The sequence below is a fragment of the Sturnira hondurensis genome, unplaced genomic scaffold (genome assembly GCF_014824575.4).
Source record: "Sturnira hondurensis isolate 20B ecotype Veracruz unplaced genomic scaffold, ASM1482457v3 Scaffold0021490, whole genome shotgun sequence".
Taxonomy (NCBI): domain Eukaryota; kingdom Metazoa; phylum Chordata; class Mammalia; order Chiroptera; family Phyllostomidae; genus Sturnira; species Sturnira hondurensis.
This window is the reverse complement of record NW_028094121.1, coordinates 4,316,741-4,335,476: the sequence shown is the minus strand read 5'-3', so window position 1 is coordinate 4,335,476 and position 18,736 is coordinate 4,316,741. Positions and strand designations below refer to the sequence as shown.

At 39.6% G+C, this 18,736-nt stretch overlaps 2 non-coding genes across 2 annotated transcripts; both read left to right on the top strand.

The window, feature by feature from the left end:
* Window positions 1–6,113: 6,113 nt before the first annotated feature.
* On the top strand, window positions 6,114–6,215 carry LOC118977692 (U6 spliceosomal RNA). The gene has a single exon (XR_005064586.1). It is a non-coding gene; the product is annotated as a U6 spliceosomal RNA (small nuclear RNA).
* Window positions 6,216–11,351: 5,136 nt separating this feature from the next.
* On the top strand, window positions 11,352–11,458 carry LOC118977687 (U6 spliceosomal RNA). Its single transcript, XR_005064581.1, has one exon. It is a non-coding gene; the product is annotated as a U6 spliceosomal RNA (small nuclear RNA).
* The last annotated feature ends 7,278 nt before the right edge of the window (window positions 11,459–18,736 follow it).

Here is an 18,736-nt window from a genome sequence, read left to right as displayed (position 1 = left end):
CTTCCAAGAGCCCAGCTGAATTAACAAAATCGGCTGAATTAACAAAATCAAGAGAGAATTAGGACTAGTTATCTCTTAAGTAATCAGAAAAGGTACAAAGACTTCAGAAAGCACAGTTGACCCTAAAATCACATCACTGGCCCACATGGCTACACCAGGCCAAAGAAAAGAAAAACTGTGAAGTGGTATCTGTTAGGAGGCCAAAAAAAAATGTATGCCTAGATTTTTTAAAGTAAGTCTATCATCTTTTTTTTTAACTTTCAACACATAAAGATTCATCATAAAAATTATTCAACTTTCGAACAAAAATATAATCTAAATGTTTTATTTATAACATGGGGCGAAGTGCTTATTTCAATATCCCACCACCATAAGTTCCCAGATAACCCCCAAATTGTGCATCTTATGGTTTGGGTTTCATTTTTCTTATATCATTTCAGACTGCAATCATTCAAAATTACATCTTAAAATGGGATCGTGGATCGGTGGTTAAAAACAGAAAGTCTAAAGCATAAGTTTGAAATTCTTGAAATATTCCAGCCAGATAATGAGGAAAATTCAGAACTCCAAAGCATCCAGGGCGTGGTAACCTTGTCCTAGTCACCAGAGTTCCCCATGAAGATCTGAGAATGAAGAAGATGCTGCCACAGTATAGCAGAAATTGGAGGGATGAAAGGCGGCTTAAAGTTTATTTTAAATATGAGTGTAAGCCCCAGCTGGTGTAGCTCAGTGGATTGAGCGTGGGCCTGCGAACCACACGATCGCGGTTTGATTCCCAGTCGGGGCGCATGCCTGGGTTGCACGCCAGTTCCCAGCAAGGGACTCACGAGAGGCAACCATACATTGATATTTCTCTCCTTCTCTCCTTCCCTTCCTCTCTAAAGATAAATAAATAAAATCTTTAGAAAAAAAAGAAGTCCATTCTTAAAAAAAAAAGAATTATATATGAGTGTTATTATTGCAGATTGCAACTAAACCTAAAGTTTAGCATCTTTATTTTGGAAAAATCTGTAGTGGTAGCTGCATGAAACTATCACTCTTACAGGGGCCAGCCCAAAACCCAAATGCTGGTGAGGATGCACTGAGCTGGATCTCTCATACATTAGCAGTTGGACTGTGAAATGACACGGCCACTTGGGAAACTAGTGTGTTAGCTCCATGAAGAATAAAACATACACTTACCACCTGACCCAGCAATCACACCCCTGGGCATTTGTCTCAGAGAAATGAAACTTGTGTCTACATAAAATCCTATACTCGATTTTTCTTAGTAGATTTCTTTGTAAGAGCCCAAAACTGGTCTCAACCAAAGTGTCCTTCAATCAGTTAATGATTTTTTTAGAAAGCTATGCTACAGTCACACCCAGGAATACTACTCAGCAATAAAAAGTCACGGACTATCAACACACACAGCAACCTGGATGGATTGCAAGGGCATTACGCTGAGTAGGGGAGAAAAGTTCATCTCAAATGTCACCTACGATAAGATTCCAATTATCCAAAGTTCTCAAAATAATAAAACTACAGATATGGAGGGCAGATCAGTGGCTGCTAGGGGTTGCAGATGAAGAGAGATAGAGACAGGATAGCGGAGGACTGTAAAGGGGACAGCACAAGGGGTCTTGGTGGTGATGGAACAGCTCTGTGTCACGATTGTGGGTGTGGTTATATAATTCAAAGCATGATACAAAATTGCACAGAACTAAGTACACACAAGCAGGCACACACATCCACACACATGGTGAGAGCATTCAAAACCAGCAAAATCTGAATGGGGGCTGTGGGTTGTACTCAGGTTGATTTCCTGGTTTTGAAGCTGTGCTATAGTCATCTAAGATGCTATCTTTGGGAGAAACTAAGTGAAGGGTGCAGGGGTCCTCTATATACCCCTTTTGCAACTTCTTATGCATGTATAATGATTTCAAAATAACTAAATTAAAATAAAATAATAAACCAAGATGCGACATTCAGAAAAGATGGTGGAATACAGAAGGATGACAACATCTGCCTGTTTAATAGTTAGTGAAATAGAAAAAAGTATTCCTTCCTCCCCCCAAAATCACTAGCAACAATCCAACAAGAAAAGGAATATCCAAAACTTCCAGCCAAGATGGATGTGTAGGTAGATACATCCTGTCTTCCCCCACAACCAAAAGAAGGACAACAACAAATTTAAAAACAAAAAAATTACCAGAATTACCAGAAAACTGAGCTGTATGGAAGTCTGACAACCAAGGAGTTAAAGAAGAAACATTCACCCAGACTGGTAGGAGGAGTGGAGACAGGCAGCCAGGGCAGAAAGGGCTTGCAGCAAGGCAGTGGCTGGTGAACCAGGTGGTCTCACATTTGTGTGTAGACAAATGAGAAATAACTGGATAAACCAAGAGAAATAACTGGGGAGTAAGGCAGACCACACAACCCAGGGTTCCACTGCAGGGAAATAAAACCTTAAAACCTCTGAATGTAAAAACCTGTGGGGGTTGAATTGGTGGGAGAAATTCCCAGCCTCACAGTAGAGTTTGATGGAGAGATCCACAGAGTCCTAGAACATACACAAACCCACCCACCTGGGAAGGGCCCAGTTTGTTTGTATGTAGAGGGGGAAGTGACTGAAAGCTGTCCTAGAGCCGAACAAGTGGCACTGTCCCCTCTTGGACCCCACCCCTATGTACAAAGCTACAACTCAGCCAAGTGGGTTGCCTGACCCTGGCAAATACCTAAGGCTCCTCACCTTACTACATAACAGGTACACCGAAACAAACAAAAATAAAAAAGAGACCCAAATGAAAGAACAGATCAAAGCTCCAAAAGAGAAACTAAGCAGTGAAGAGACAGCCAACCTATGAGATGCATAGTTCAAAACACTGGTTATCAGGATGCTCACAGAAATGGTTGAGTATGGTCACAAAATAGAGGGAGAAGTGAAGGCTATGGAAAGGAAAATATACAGAGAAGAAACAGCGAAGGGAAGGAAACTGAGACTCAAATCAACAATTTGGAGCAGAAGGAAAAAATAAACATTCAACCAGAATAGAAAGAAGAAACAAGAATTCAAAAAAATGAAGAGAGGCTTAGGAACCTATGGGACAACTTCAAACATTTCAACATCTGAATCATAGTGGTGCCAGAAGGAGAAGAGGAAGAGCAAGAAAATGAAAACTTACTTGAACAAATAATGAAGGAGAACTTCCCCAATCTGGCAAAGGAAATAGACTTCCAGGAAATCCAGGAAGTTCACAGAGTCCCAAAGAAGTTGGACCCAAAGAAGCACACACCAAGGCACATCATAATTACATTACCCAAGATTAAAGGTAAGGAGAGAATCTTAAAAGCAGCAAGAGAAAAGAAAAGAGTTACCTGCAGAGGAGTTTCCATAAGACTATTATTAGCTAATTTCTGAAAAGAAAACTTGAAGGCAAAAAGGGGCTAGAAAGAAGTATTCAGAGTCATGAAAGGCAAGGACCTCCATCCAAAATTGCTCTATCCAACAAAGCTATCATTTAAAATGAAAGGGCAGATAAAGTGCTTCCCAGATAAGGTTAAGTTAAAAGAGTTCATCATCACCCAGCCCTTATTATATGTAATATTAAAGGGACTTATCTAAGAAAAAGGAGATAAAAACTGTGAATGGTAAAATGACAACAAACTCACAACTATCAACTACTGAACCTAAAAAAACAAAAACAAACTAAGCAAACAACTAGAACAAGAACAGAATCACAGAAATGGAGATCACATGGAGGGTTATCAGTGGGGAGGGAGAGCAGGGAAAGTGGGGGAAAAGGTATAGGGAATAAGAAGCATAAATGGTAGGTACAAAGTAGACAGGAGGCTATGGGAAACGGAGAAGCCAAAGAACTTATATGTATGACCCATGGACATGAACTAAGGTACGGGACTGCTGGTGGGAGAGGGGTGCAGAAAGGAACAAAGGGGAGAAAAAATGGGACAACTGTAATAGCATAATCAGTAAAATATATTTCAAAAGAGAATGTCCAAACTGAGATACAATCAACTTTAATTATTGAATATCAAAAGTGAAGAAATGACTATTCAGGCCTTCACAGAGATAAAACGAGTTGACTCAGATGTCTCCATAGCAACTTCAATGCCAAAAACAAACAAACAAACAAACCCAGAGAAGTGGCTAAAAAAAATCTGAGGGAAAGAACATGCAGCATAAGAATATTATACCCAGCCAAATTATCATGCAAAGGCAAACACTGACATCTTCCAGCACGAGAAAACTCAAGGAATATAGCACCTGTGAGCCCTGCCTGAAAAAAAATCGTTTGTGTGGAAACTCAAGCACACAAGAGGGAATCAAAATAAAGGGTGGCACACTGAGAAAAACCTTCATGGCGAGCACCAATTCATGTCAATATTAAAGTATAGCACAAATAGTTTATAACATCTGTTTTATAAATCTTAGCAAAGTAAAAATAATAAAAATTAAAATCAAAGAGTAAGGGAAGAGATTGAGAAGAAGCTTGAGGAGCTAATTACCTTTTCTAAGATATGATATGGTGTCTGTACACAAAATAAAAAACTGAAACAAAAAGAGGGAAGTGGCTTCCATCTTTTAATGCTTTTTATGTCTTAATCTAAAAGGCACGTTAGGAACTTGTATATCTCAGAGTGAGGAAATATTTTTTGAAGGTCAGCATGTGCTCAGTTTCACCTCAGTTTTTTTCAATCTAAAAGGCGCTTTAGGAACTTATATATCTCAGAGTGAGGAAATATTTTTTGAAGGTCAGCATGTGCTCAGTTTCAACTTAGTTTTTTTCTAACTATTGAATTAAAATAAAATTAATTTTAACTTTTTATTTTATGATAGCATATATAATATAATCTCTCTTATAAAACTACTTTTATCAATCACTCTTTCTGTTGGTACATTGATGATGAAATGGTTGAAATTGTGTCCAAAATATTAATATTACTTACTTCTGGGTGGTAAAATTAGGGATGGTTTGTTGCCCTTTGTAAATTTTCTACAATCTTCAACTTTTAAAGCACAGTGTATTATTTTTATGAAACAATAAAGTTATTATGTTTAAATAAATCCACACAGGTACATTCATAATGTTAACAGATTTTTTGCAACTTATAAAAAAAGAATGGACTGCACAGTGAAAAGCACAATCAAACAAGCAAATAAAAAAAGTATCTCCATTCCAGGAAGACAAACAATCCAATTCAAAGGTGGGCAAAGGGCCTGAACAGACACTTCTCCAAGGAAGACATATAGAGGGCCCAGAGACATATGCAAGGATGCTCAGCATCACTAGCCTTTAGAGAGATGCATATTAAAACCACAATGAGATACCACTTCAAACCAGTCAGAATGGCCATCATAACCAAATCAACAAACAACAAGTGCTGGTGGGGTTGTGAAGAAAAGAGAACCCTAGTGCACTGTTGGTGGGAATGCAGACTGGTACAGGCACTGTGGAAAACAGTATGGAATTTCCTCAAAAAACTAAAAATGGAATTGCTTTTTGACCCAGCAATTCCACTGTTAGGATTATACCCAAGAATCCTAAATCACCAATTCAAAAGAACCTATATACCCCAATGTTCATAGCACCACAATTTACAATAGCCAAGTGCTAGAAGAAGCCTAAGTGCCCATCAGTAAATGAGTGGATCCAAGAACTATGGTACATTTACACAATGGAATACTACCTATTAGAGAGAAAGAAGACACTCCTACCATTTGCAGTAGCATGGGTGGAACTGGAGAGCATTGTGCTAAGTGAAATAATCCAGGCAGTGAAAGACAAATACTGTATGATCTCACCTATAAGTGGAGTCTAATCAACAAAACAAGCAAAATAGAACCAGAGACACTGAAATAAAGAACAAACTAACAGTAACCAGAGGAGAGGGGAGATAATGAGGGAATGAAGAAGAAGGGTCATCAGAGAACATGTATAAAGGAACCATGGACAAAGCCAATGGGAGTGGGGAGTAGGATTGAGGGTGTGAGGTGGGGGAAAGTGGTGGGGGGGAAATGGAGCCAACTGTACTTGAACAACAATTTTAAAAAGTTTTTAACACAAGAAAAAACATCTAAAGCCTCCCTTAAGGTCAGTTTTACATCACCTTGGGTGCTTGCTTGGGCGGTACATATGCTAAAATTGGGACAATACAGAAAAGATAAGTAGTATGGCACCTGTGAGGTGGAAATTTGTGAAGTGTCCCATATTTTTGGAGCAGTTGCCATGGAAAACAGTTTGGAAGTTCCTCAAAAAATTAAAAACAGAGTGAACATATGATCCAGCAATTCCACTTCTGAATGAATACCCCAAAGAATTAAAAGCAGAGCTTCAAAGAGATCTTTGTACACCCATCTTCATAGCAGCACCACTTACAATAGGCAAAAGGTGGAAGCAACCCAAATGTCCTTCAACTGATGAATGGATAAATAAAACGTGGTATATGCATGCAATGAAATATTATTCAGCCTTAAAAAGGAATTCAGCAGGGTGGACAAGGTGAAAGGATTAAGAAGTACAAATGGTAGTTACAAAATAGTCACAGGGATATAAAGTACAACACAGGGAACATAGTCAATAATATTTCAATAATTCTGTGTGGTGTCAGGAGGGCACTAGACTTATCGGTGGGACAGTCTGTGAGTTATATACATGTCTAATCACCATGTTGTACACTTAACATGAATATAACATTGTGAACTATAACTTTTTAATTGAAGTTATTGTCAAAAAGAACTCAGTAAAAAGGAAGAAAATCCTGTCACATGTTATGACACAAATGAACATCGGAGAAGTTATGCTAAGTGAAATAACCAAGTAACAAGAAGAAAAATAGTGGACGATTCCATTCATCTGAGGTGCCTGGAGTAGTCAGATTCACGGAGACAGGAAGGAGGGTGGTGGCTGCCAGGGGCTGGGGGAGGAAGGGACGGGGAGTAATTGTTTGAACTGGGGACAGATTTTTGGTTAGAAAAAATGGTCAAGTTCTGCAGGTGGCGGGTGGTGATGGCTGCACAGTAGTGTCAGGGTGCTTCCTACCAGGAACTGTGCACCTAAACATTGTTAAAATGGTAAAGTATATGTACATTTTACCACAATTTTTTCAAACCACCTTAGAAGGGAAAGCCCTATTGTAATACAGGAAAGGGGGAGAACAGGAGGGACTGAACTGCGGATATGGCTGAAGGTTTTGGGTCAACGAGGCAGACAAGCTTGAAAAGGTGCCTTATAGACCGAACCATGTAAGAATGCCTTTTAATATGTTCAAAAGGCATATTTAGAAAACCAACCAGGGGACTGGAGTGTTTTTCTTACCTTAAGGTCATGTGACTATGTGTATGTTGACATTGAGGGCCTTTTATTGATCTTTGTTCACTACATTTATAATGATGCCTGTAAGACATGAAATGCAAATCACTTCATGGTGAATTGCCTGGTTAAGAAAACTTCAACAAGATAATATGAGTTCCTGAGCAAATCATGAAATTGACTGGAGAAAGTGAACAGATGGAGATAAAATTCTGACGGGCGCAAGTGCAGGAGCGGCCCTAGCAGGCTCAGGCACATCCTGAATGAGCTGGAACCGTTGTCTCCATTCTCTCAATGCTTCACCTCAAAGCGTCGGCCTCTTGATTACCTTAGTGCTCTCGGTGGGGCAGTAACATGGGTCAGTTTTGTAACGAAGGGTGCCTTGAACACTTATCTTGTGAAAAGAGCCTTGAAAACTTGTTCTACCTCACTAATTAATATACACTGGTTCTGTGGGGAGGGCTGCTGCCCAGTGTTCCTGAGATGTCAAAACCTCATGTGAAAACATCGCTAGGTTTTGAGCTGAATGAATTTGTGGTTTGTTTTAATGATAAAGTGACTCACAAAACCAGCTTATGTACAGAGGATCGCGGTTCGATTCCCAGTCAGGGCACATGCCTGGGTTGCAGGCCAGTTCCCTGCAGGCCAACTCCCAGCAGGGGATGCACAAAAGGCAACCATACATTGATGTTTCTCTCCCTCTCTCCTTCCCTTCTAAAGATAAATAAATAAATAAATATTTTTAAAAAAAAACCAGCTTATGTAGCAAGTATTTCTTTCAAGGTTGAACACATTCAATCAAAACCTGTGAGGTCAAACTGTGGAGGTACACTATTAATAATCACACCCGGGCCTGGTATTAATTATAGGGACTCCCAGAACTTCAGGCAAACTGGCTGTCCAACTTGCTGACACAGCCTTAAGGCAAAATAATCAAAGAGCCTAACATCTGCAAAAATGCTTGATCTGTTTGTTTCTTTCTTACCTACATCATTGTCTTAGTAAATGAGACTGAACATCTGCTTCCAGAAAAACAGCACAGATATCCTTTATCCTATTCCTCCAGCTAAGTACAGCTAAAACCTTGACATGACATATAAAACAAGCATGAGACTCTGAAAGTTGAAAAGAAGACAGTGGCTAGGGACCTCAGAACTCAAGGAATGACTCAGCAGCGAACTCCCTGTATTTTCTTTTTGCCTCCTATATCCCACAGAGTGTTGAAGATAAAAGCAACCTGGAAATGTCAATGAGTGCGGAGAAAAGAAGGGCCTGCTCTCTTTAGACAAGAGCCAAGAAAGGGGCAGCTTAGCAAGACAGACAACTACTAGAAAATAAATTGCTCTGTCTCAGCTAAACATCACAGAAAGACTTTGGCCCCATCTCCACCACCACCAGCAAGGGCTAAACGGTAAGTCCAGATTCTCATCCTCAGTGAGCTGTAAAGAGGTGCTCAGCCCTCTCCTATCCCTGCCCCCTCAGTGGTATAAAAAAAAATCCAAGTGGAAAGGACTTCTGGCCAAGACGATGGTGTAAGCAGACATGGCTCACCTCTTCCCGCAACTACATCAAAGTTACAACTAAAATATAAAACAACCATCACTCAGAACCATCAGAAATGAAGTCGAATGAAAGTCTGACAGCTATGGAATTAAAGAAACACATCATACAGACTGGCAGAAGGAGCACAAATGTAGAACAGGCTGGTTCCTTGCCCTCGTGTGGTGGATAAAAATTCGGGAGGGATATCTTGGGATTAAGGAGTCCCAGCCCCACACTAAACCCCCTGCCCAGGGGTCCAGTGCCAGGAAGATACATCCCCACAACATCTGGCTGCAAAACCAGCAGGGATTGAGTCAGTAGAAGAAACTGCTGGAACCCCAAGCAGTTCCTCTTAACCCAGACACAGACTCACCCACTCGAACTCAATCCCTCTGAGCTCTAGCACTGGGATAGCAGCTTGACAGGCATCAATGGCACACATGGAGAAACTGAAGTGTCTGGCGTCAAGGAAAGCAGAGACTATTGTCCCTTTTCTAAACTCTCCCTCCACAGAGCCAGCAGGCTGGTGCCATATCTGAGACTCCATAGACCTGGCTAACACTGTTTAACCAGCCATAGAGATCCCCAGAGATTCCACCCCATCCAACTTACAGGCGCACCTAAGCTGCTTCTCCATATAAATGGCTGGTCTTGGCTCACGCTTCACAATTTCCTGAATCCTCTCAAATAAGCAACAGCTGGCCTCAGTGAGCCCCAAGCCCAGCAGTAGCAGCAGCCAGCCTAGATTCACAGCTTGGCTTCACCTGGGAATCTCCAAGCCCAGCACAAGTAGCAGCCATCTCAGATTGTTTTATACCTCAGGAAGGGTGGCCCCAGGCAAACACAGGTGGGGGATAACCTTGGCCTGCACCACCCAGGCAACCCCAGGACCAGAACACCCAATGGACAGCTACAGACCATGTCAGAGCACCACCATCCTGCTCCTGCACGGCTGATCCTCCGCAGAAGGTGGAGGTTGGTGGTAAGTGGTCACAGCCAATCCTTGCAGCTCCCTGGCCTGGGTAAATCCCTCCCATTGATCTTCTAATAGCAACCAAGTTTCAAGTACAAAAGGGTATACTCAGCCCATATGAAGGGTACACCTTGAGTACCCAGCTTGGGAGATAGGAGTGACTGTGCCACTGGACCTTATCAAACACCTGCTATAATAGGCCACACTACTAAGACATAGAGTCAAAGCAGCTCTGCCTAACACATAGAAACAAATACAGTGAGGCTTCCAAAATGCAGAGTTAAAGAAACATGGCCCAAATGAAAACACAGATCAAAACTCCAGAAAAAGAGCTAGACAAAATGGAGATAAGCTATCTATCAGATGCAGAGTTCAAAACACTGGTTATGAGGATGCTCAAGGAACTTAGTGAGGACCTCAACAACATAAAAAACATCCAATCAAAAACAAAATATACATTAATTGAGATAAAGGACAATTTACAGGAAAACAACAGTAGAATGGATAAAGCCAAGAATCAAATCAATGATTTAAAATATAAGGAAGAAAAAAACAACCAAGCAAAACAACAAGAAGGAAAAAGAATCCAAAACTATGAGAATAGTATAAGCAGCCTCTGGGACAACTGCAAGAGATCCAACATTCACATCATAGGGGTGCCAGAAAAAGAAGAGGAAGAGCAAGAAACTGGAAATCTATTTGAAAAAAAATATGAAAGAAAACTCCCCCAATTTGGTGAAGGAAATAGACATGCTAGTCAGGAAGAACAGAGAGTCCCAAAGATTATGCAAAGAGGCCCACTCCAAGATACACCATAGTTAAAATACCAAAGGTTAAAGATAAAGAGAGAACCTTAAAACCAGCAAGAGAAAAGAAGTTAGTTACTTACAGGTGAGTTCCCATAAGACTGTCAGCTGATTTCTCAAAAGAAACTTTGCAGGCTAGAAGGGATTGGAAAGAAATATTCAAAGTCATGAAAAGCAGAGACCTACAGCCAAGACTGCTCTATCCAGCAAAGCTATCATTTAGAAACAAAGGGCAGATAAAGAGTTTTGCAGACAAGAAAAAACTAAAGGAGTTTATTATCACAAAATAATTATTATAGGAAATGATAAAGGGACTTATTTAAGAAAAAGAAGATCAAAACTATAACAATAAAATGGCAAATATACATACCCATCAACAATTGAATCTAAAAAGACAAACTAAGCAAACAAGAAGAACATAGACAGAATCACGGATATGGAGAGTATTTTGAAGGTTGCCAGATGGGAGGAGAATGTGGAGGGAAGGGTGAAGAAGTGAGGGGATTAAGAAGTACAAATAAGTAGTTACAGAATTGCCATGGGGCTGTAAAGTACAGTATAAGAAATGGAGTAGCCAAAGTACTTTTATGCATGACCCATGGACATGAACAATGGTGGGGGAGATTGCCTGAGGGAGTAGGGGGTGCTGGGTGGAGGGGGGTAAAGGGGAAAAAATCAGGACAACTGTAATAGCACAATCAATAACATATAACTTTTTTTGTGCTCGCTTTGGCAGCACATATACTAAAATTGGAACGATACAGAGAAGATTAGCATGGCCCCTGCACCTGGATGACACACAAATTCATGAAGCGTTCCATATTTTTAAAGACAAATACCATATGATATCACCATTAACAGGAATCTAAACAACAAAACAAACAAGCAAGCAAAATGTAACCAAAGACACTGAAATACAGAACATGCTGACAGGGTCCACAGGGGAGAGAATCACAGGGGAAAAGGGGAAGGACTCACACGAACAAGTATAAAGGACACATGGACAATAACTAAGGTGGGGGCGGAAATGGGAGGGAGGTAGGGAGCACTGGGGGGGCAGGGCTGGGAATACAAGAAAGAAAACTGTACTTGAACAAGAATTATATTAAAAAATAAATTTAAAAAAATAATAACATATAACTTTTTTTAAAAAAGCCAAATGGAGGACTTCCAGCCAAGATGGAGGCATAGGTAAACATACTGTGCCTCCTTGCACAACCAAAAGAAGGACAACAACAAATTTATTAATAAAAACAACCAAAACTGACAGAAAATGGAACTGTATGGAAGTCTGAAAACCAAGGAGTTAAAGAAGAAACACTCACCCAGACCAGTAGGTGGGGCAGAGACAAGTGACCAGAACAGAGAGAACGGCAGCAAGGCCATGGCTGGTGGATCAGCGAGGCAGCAGGTTGCAGACCGGGAGGTCCCACATTCATGTGCAGATAAACTGGGAGGAAGAACTGGGGAGCAAGACAGACCATACAACCCAGCGTCCCAGCGCTGGGAAATAAAGCCTCAAAGCACAGATTGAAAACACCTTTGAGGGTTGGGGTGGCAGCGGGAGAAACTCCCAGCCTCACAGGAGAGTTCACTGGAGAGACCCACAGGGTCCTAAAACATACACAAACCCACCCATAGGGGAATCAGCACCAGAAGGGCTCAATTCATTTGTGGGTAGTAGAGGAAGTGACTGGAAACCAGCAGAGAGCAGAGCAAGGGACCTGTTCCCTCTCAGACCCCTTCTCCACATACAGCGTCACAGCGCAGCAGCATGAGTAGCCCCACCCTAGTGAACACCTAAGGCTCCACCCCTTACTACGTAACAGGTGTGCCAAGATGAAAAAAATGACCCAAATGAAAGAACAGATCAAAGCTCCAGAAAAAATACAACTAACCGATGAAGAGATAGCCAACCCAATGGATGCATGGTTCACAACACTGGTACTCAGGATGTTCACAGAAATGGTTGAATATGGTCACAAATTAGATGAAAAAATGAAGACTATGCTATGTGAAATAAAGGAAAATATTCAGGAAACCAACAGTGACAGGAAGGAAACTGGGACTCAAATCAATGATTTGGAGTGGAAGGAAGAAAGAAACATTCAACCAGAAAAGAAGGAAGAAACGAGAATTCAAAAATTGAGGAGAGGCTTAGGAGCCTCCAGGACATCTTTAAACATTCCAACATTCGAATTATAGGGGTACCAGAAGGGGAAGAGGAAGCGCGACGAGTGGAAAACTTATTTGAGCAAATAATAAAGGAGAACTTTCCCAATCTGGCAAAGAAAATAGACTTCCAGGAAGTCCAGGAAGCTCAGAGAGTCCCAAAGAAATTGGACCCAAGGAAGCACACACCAAGGCACATCATAATTACATAAGCCAAGATTAAGATGAAGAGAATCCTAGAAGCAGCAAAGGAAAAGGAGACAGTTACTTACAAAGGAGCTCCCATAAGACTCTCAGCTGATTTCCCAAAAAAGACCTTACAGGCAAGAAGGGGCTGGAAAGAAGTATCCCAAGTCATGAAAGTCAAGGACCTCCATCCAACAGTGCTCTATTCAGCAAAGCTATCATTTAGAATGGAAGGGCAGATAAAATGCTTCCCAGATAAGGTCAAGTTAAAAGAGTTCATTATCACCAAGCCCTTATTATTGAAAAGGGATTAATCTAAAAAAAAAGAAGATAAAAATATGAACAGTAAAATGACAACAAACTCACAGTTATTAACAACCACACCTAGAACATAAACAAAAACAAAAACAAACTAAGCAAACAACCAGAACAGGAACAGAATCACAAAAATGGAGATCATTGAGGATTAGCAACAGGGGAGTGGGAGGAGGAGAGAGGGGGAAAAGGTACAGAGAATAAGTAGCTTGGATGGTAGGCAGAAAATAGGCATGGGGAGGGAAAGAATAGTATGGGAAATGTAGAAGCTAAAGAACTTGTAAGTATGACAATGGACATGAATTAAAGAGGGGAATGTTGGGGGAAGGGGAGTGAGGGGGGAAAATGGGACAAATGTAATAGCATAATCAATAAAATATATTTTAAAAAAAGATCTACAGTCTCATAACAACATACCCAAAATGTGCACATTTTAATTTTTTAAAAATCACTCAAAATAACAAGAACCAGGGAAATATCAACTTAAATTGGAATGACTATCAAAAATGCCAACACAGAGATGACATGGATGTTAGGATAGTCTGACAAGCATTTTATATCAGCCATCATAAAAATACTTAAACAAATGATTGCAAACACATTTGAAATAAACTGTAAAAAATTTTCAGCAAAAAAATAGAACATATATAGAAGAAAGTAGAAAATTTTAAACAAAAAATAAATAATCAAAATTTAAAAATTCAGTGGATTTTTTTCAAGATATTACTAATGGCTCAATAGTAGAATGGAAAGGGTAGAGGAAAGAGTCAGTGAGCTTGCAGAACAATAGGAATGATCAAATCGGAACAACAGACAAAAAATAGACTAAAACATGAACAGAACCACAGGAGACTATGGAACTTTAAAAAAAGATTTAACTTTCACACCATTGGAGTCCATAAAGGTAAGGAAAAGAGTAGGCTAGAAAAATATTCAAAGAAGTAATGACTGAAAATTTTCTGAATTTGGCAAAAGATAAAAACTTATGAATTTAAGAAGCTAATCCCCCCAAAATTCACACTAAGATATATATATAGCCAAATTTTTGGTAAACTAAAAATAAATCTTGAAAGCAGAGAAAAACAATAGCTTACCTATAGAGGAAAAACAATTTGAATGACAGCAACTTCTTGTTGGAAACCATGGAAGCCAGAGAAAGTGGCACAACATTTTTTAAGCATTGAAAGAAAAGAGCTTTCAAACTACAAACCTATATATATCCAGCAACAATATCCTTCAAAAAATGAAAAGCTCAAGATATTACTAGAGGGAAGAAAATTAAGAGAATTTGTAGCCAACAGATACACCTTAAAAGAATGGTTAAAGGAACTAAAACTTGAAGAAAGGACAATAAGGGGCTACAGGAGGGAAACGATGAAATAAGGACCCCTGGAATGGTAGGGAAAAAGAAAAAAAAACAATGGAAAGAGTAAAAACCTGGGCAAATAAAGGAGACTTTCCCTCTCTTGAGTTTTCTAAATTATATTTGATGGTGAAACAAAAATTATCACACTGTCCAATGGGGAGAAAAGAGGGATATGAGGAAAGGTAAGATTTCTTATACATCTCACAAACTGAAAATCATTAACACTAATAGATTATGATAAGGTATATATATATGAGCAGCCACTTATTAAAGAAACATATATAAAGAGATATACTCAAAATATCATAGATCATTCAAAATACATTCTTAAAATGTTCAAGTAATCCATAGGAAGGCAGGAAAAGAAAATAGGGGGGAAAAACAAGAAAAAAACAACAAAAGCAGACATAGGTTCTAACATATTAGTAATCACATTAAATACAAATTATCTAAACACACCAAATAAAAGATGGAGATTGGCAGAACAAATTTTTAAGTGATCTAACTATATTTCAACAGAAAAAAGACAAAACAACTATAACTGAACAATAATAAATTAATTAAAAATAAATAAATCTCAAAAAGTATAAAAGAAAAGTGAATATAAAAAATAAAATAGCAATATAGGCAGATTGAAAGTGAAAAGATGGGAAAAGATATATCATGCAAATATTAATCAAAAGAAAGCAGGAATGCCTGTATGAATAACAGATTAGGTACACTCAGAGCATGGGAAATTCTAGAGACAGATGTTATATAACCATAAGAGGGTCAATTCACCAAAACACATAGTAATCCTAAATGTGCATGCACCAAACAAAAGAGCTGCAGAATATGGGAAGCAACATTTAAAAGAAATCATGTATCATGATAAGTGGAGCTTATTCCAGGCATGCAAGGTGGGTTCAATATCTGAGAACCAATCAGTATAAGTCACCGTATTAATAGGCTAAAGAAATGAATACAATAGCATTTTCAACAAATGATATTGGATATTAACAGTCAAACAGGTCCTTGACCTAAACTAAATACCTTATATAAAAATTAATTCAAATGTATCATAGACTTAAAACACAACACTATTACAACTTCTAGACAAAAGCATAGAAGAAAATCATCTGTACCTAGGGCTTATTGAGGAGTTCTTAGACATGATACCAAAAGCATGATCTATAAAAGAAAAAAACAGTAAGTTGAACCTCTTCAAGATTAAAAAATTTGCTCTGAAAAGAACCATGTAAAGAGGAAAAATAGATAAGCTACAACTGGTAGAAAATGTTTGCAAACCACATGTCTCACAAAGAACTAGTATCTAGAATATAAAAAAACTTTCAAAACCCAACTGTGTATTACCTCAAACTCATTAGTATGACCACTACAAAAAAACCCCAAAAAACAGAAAATAAAAAGTGTTGGCAAGGATGTGGAGAACTAGAGCCACTGTGCATTGTTGTTGGAAGTGTAAAATGGTGCAGCCACTATGGAAAACAGTGTGACAGTCCCTCAAAAAATTAAAAATAGAACTACCATATGATCCACCAATTCCACTTCTAGGTATAGGTCCACAAGAATTGAAGGCAGGGTGTCAAAGAGATACCCATACATCCATGTTCATAGCAGCATTGTTTACAGTAGTCAAGAGATGGAAAGAATCCAAGTGTCCATCAACAGATGAATGGGTAAACAACATATGTTATGTACTTACAACAGAGTATTATTCAGCCATAAAAAGGAAAGATATTCTGGCATATGCCACAACATGGACAAACCTCGAGGACATAATGCTACGTGAAATAAGCCAGTCACAAAAAGACAAATACTATATGGTTCCACTAACATAAGTTATCTAGAATATAAGTTATATAAGTTATCTAGAATAGTGAAATTAATAGAGACAGAAAGTAGTATGGTGGTTCCCTTCCAGGGACTGAAGGGAGGGGGCGTGGGGAGTTGTTTAACAGGAACAGAGGTTCAGTCTTGCAAGATGAAAAAGTTCTGAAGATTGGCTGCACAACAATGTAAATACTTAACAGTGCAGAACTGTACACTTAAAAATGGTTAAGATGGTAAATTTTACAATATGTGTATTTTACTACAACTTTTAAAAACTGAGCAGTATGAAAAACAAACAATTTAATTAGAAAATGGGCAAAAGACATGAGGAGACATTTTGCCAAAGAGAATGTAAGGTGGCAAAGAAGTGCGTGAACTTCAATATCGCTGGCCCCCGGGGAAGGCAAATTTAAACAGCAATAAGGTGTTACTACACATCCGTTAGAGCAGGTTTAAAAACCAGTGACCGTGCCAAGATTCAGGGTGAAGATTCAGGGAAACCAGATCTCTCTGCTGGTGATGGGAATGTAAGATGGTACAGCAAGCTGGAAAGTAGATTGAAAGTTTCTTTTAAAACTTATCAAATATCCACAGAATCCAGCATTTGTACTGCTGGGCATTTATCCCAGAGAAATTAGACAGGTCCACACAAAAGCATATACATAATTGTTAACAGCCGAAACCTGGAAACAACCAAGTGTCCCACAGTCGGTGCATGAATAAACAGCCTGTGTACACCTATATTGTGAAAAATTCTACAGCATGAAAAAAGAATAAACTGTTGATATGTGCAACAATGTGGATAGACCTCAAGGACAGTATCTATGGGGAAAAGGCCAATCTAAAAAGTCTCATACTGGGTACAGTGTAAATGCTGACAGCTGCTTTGGGGGGGGGGTTGTGGGGGTTTTGTAATGCAATTGCTCAATTTAAGCTTGAATTGCGAGGCATCCTCTTCAAAGTTGACTCTCCAGCCCTGGCCCATGTGGTGTGATGGTGGCTGGAGCCTCCTCCTGTAACTGAAAAGTTGGGGCACATTCCCAGGTTGGGGGTTCATCCCGCATCGAGGGGCAGCGCATGCAACTCCCAGTCAGGACATGTAGGATCCCCGGTTCAACAGGGATCCCTGGTCTGGGCGCCTATTAGGCAACCAATCAATATTTCTCTCCCATTGAGGTTCCCCTCTCTCCCTTCCTCTCACTAAAAAAGCAAATGAAAGTGTCCTCACGTGAGGATTTAAAAAAATGACTCTCCAATAAAAACATTGTCAACCACATGACTAGATCGAGGGTGTCTGGCAATTATCATCAGAACCATAGGGCTGCCCCGACCACAACACTGGTTATTGATGAGCCAAGACCAATATGACACGCTGGGTGATTTCATTTATATACTATTCTTGAAATGACCAAATTATAAAGATGGAGACTGACTCTGTGGTTGCCAGCGGGTAGAGGTGGTCACAGGAAGGATGTGACTAGCAAGGGTAGCACGAGGAAGATCTTTGTCATGATGGACAAGTTCCGCATCTTGATTGCGGTGGTGGTTACACAAAGCTACACTCATGATGAAAATCACATGGAACTAACTGTATACACACTGGCTGTCAGTGGCAATATCCTGATTTTGATACTGTTCTACATTTATGTAAGAGGTCACCAATGGGCGAAACTGGATGAAGAGTCTCCTAGATCTTTCTCTGCTGTTTTTGCAGCTTCCTGTGAATCTATATTCAAAATTTTAAAAGATGTTTTGAAAAAAAGAGCAAATGAGACAGAGAGGGCCTCTGAGACCTTTTCAGGCTGCTATTATGATGGAGTAAATTGGCCTCTTTGAGAGATACACCTGTGGACATTTCTATGTATGGCAACCTGAAAATCTTGCTCAGGCCTGCTCTTTGGCAAAATTCTAGGCATCTTCTCTCAGTGGTTGTGCTGACACAGCTCATAAAGCAATAAAAAAAAAACCCATAAACTGTTGCCATTTGTGTCCCTGCGTCTAGACAAGCTGGAGCGCACATCCGAGACCAAGGCAGAGAAAGTAAGTCATCTGCATCCTGCAACTGGTGGACAGGGCCGCCCCTGTCTGTGATATGTACTGATGACCAGGTCGCACATACGACTAATGCAATGGGCCTCTGTCTACATTACTAATAGGAGAAAATGCTACATTCCTGCTCTGGGTTATTTAAAATAAACATATAATTATTTTCTCAACCAAGTTCACAGGATCC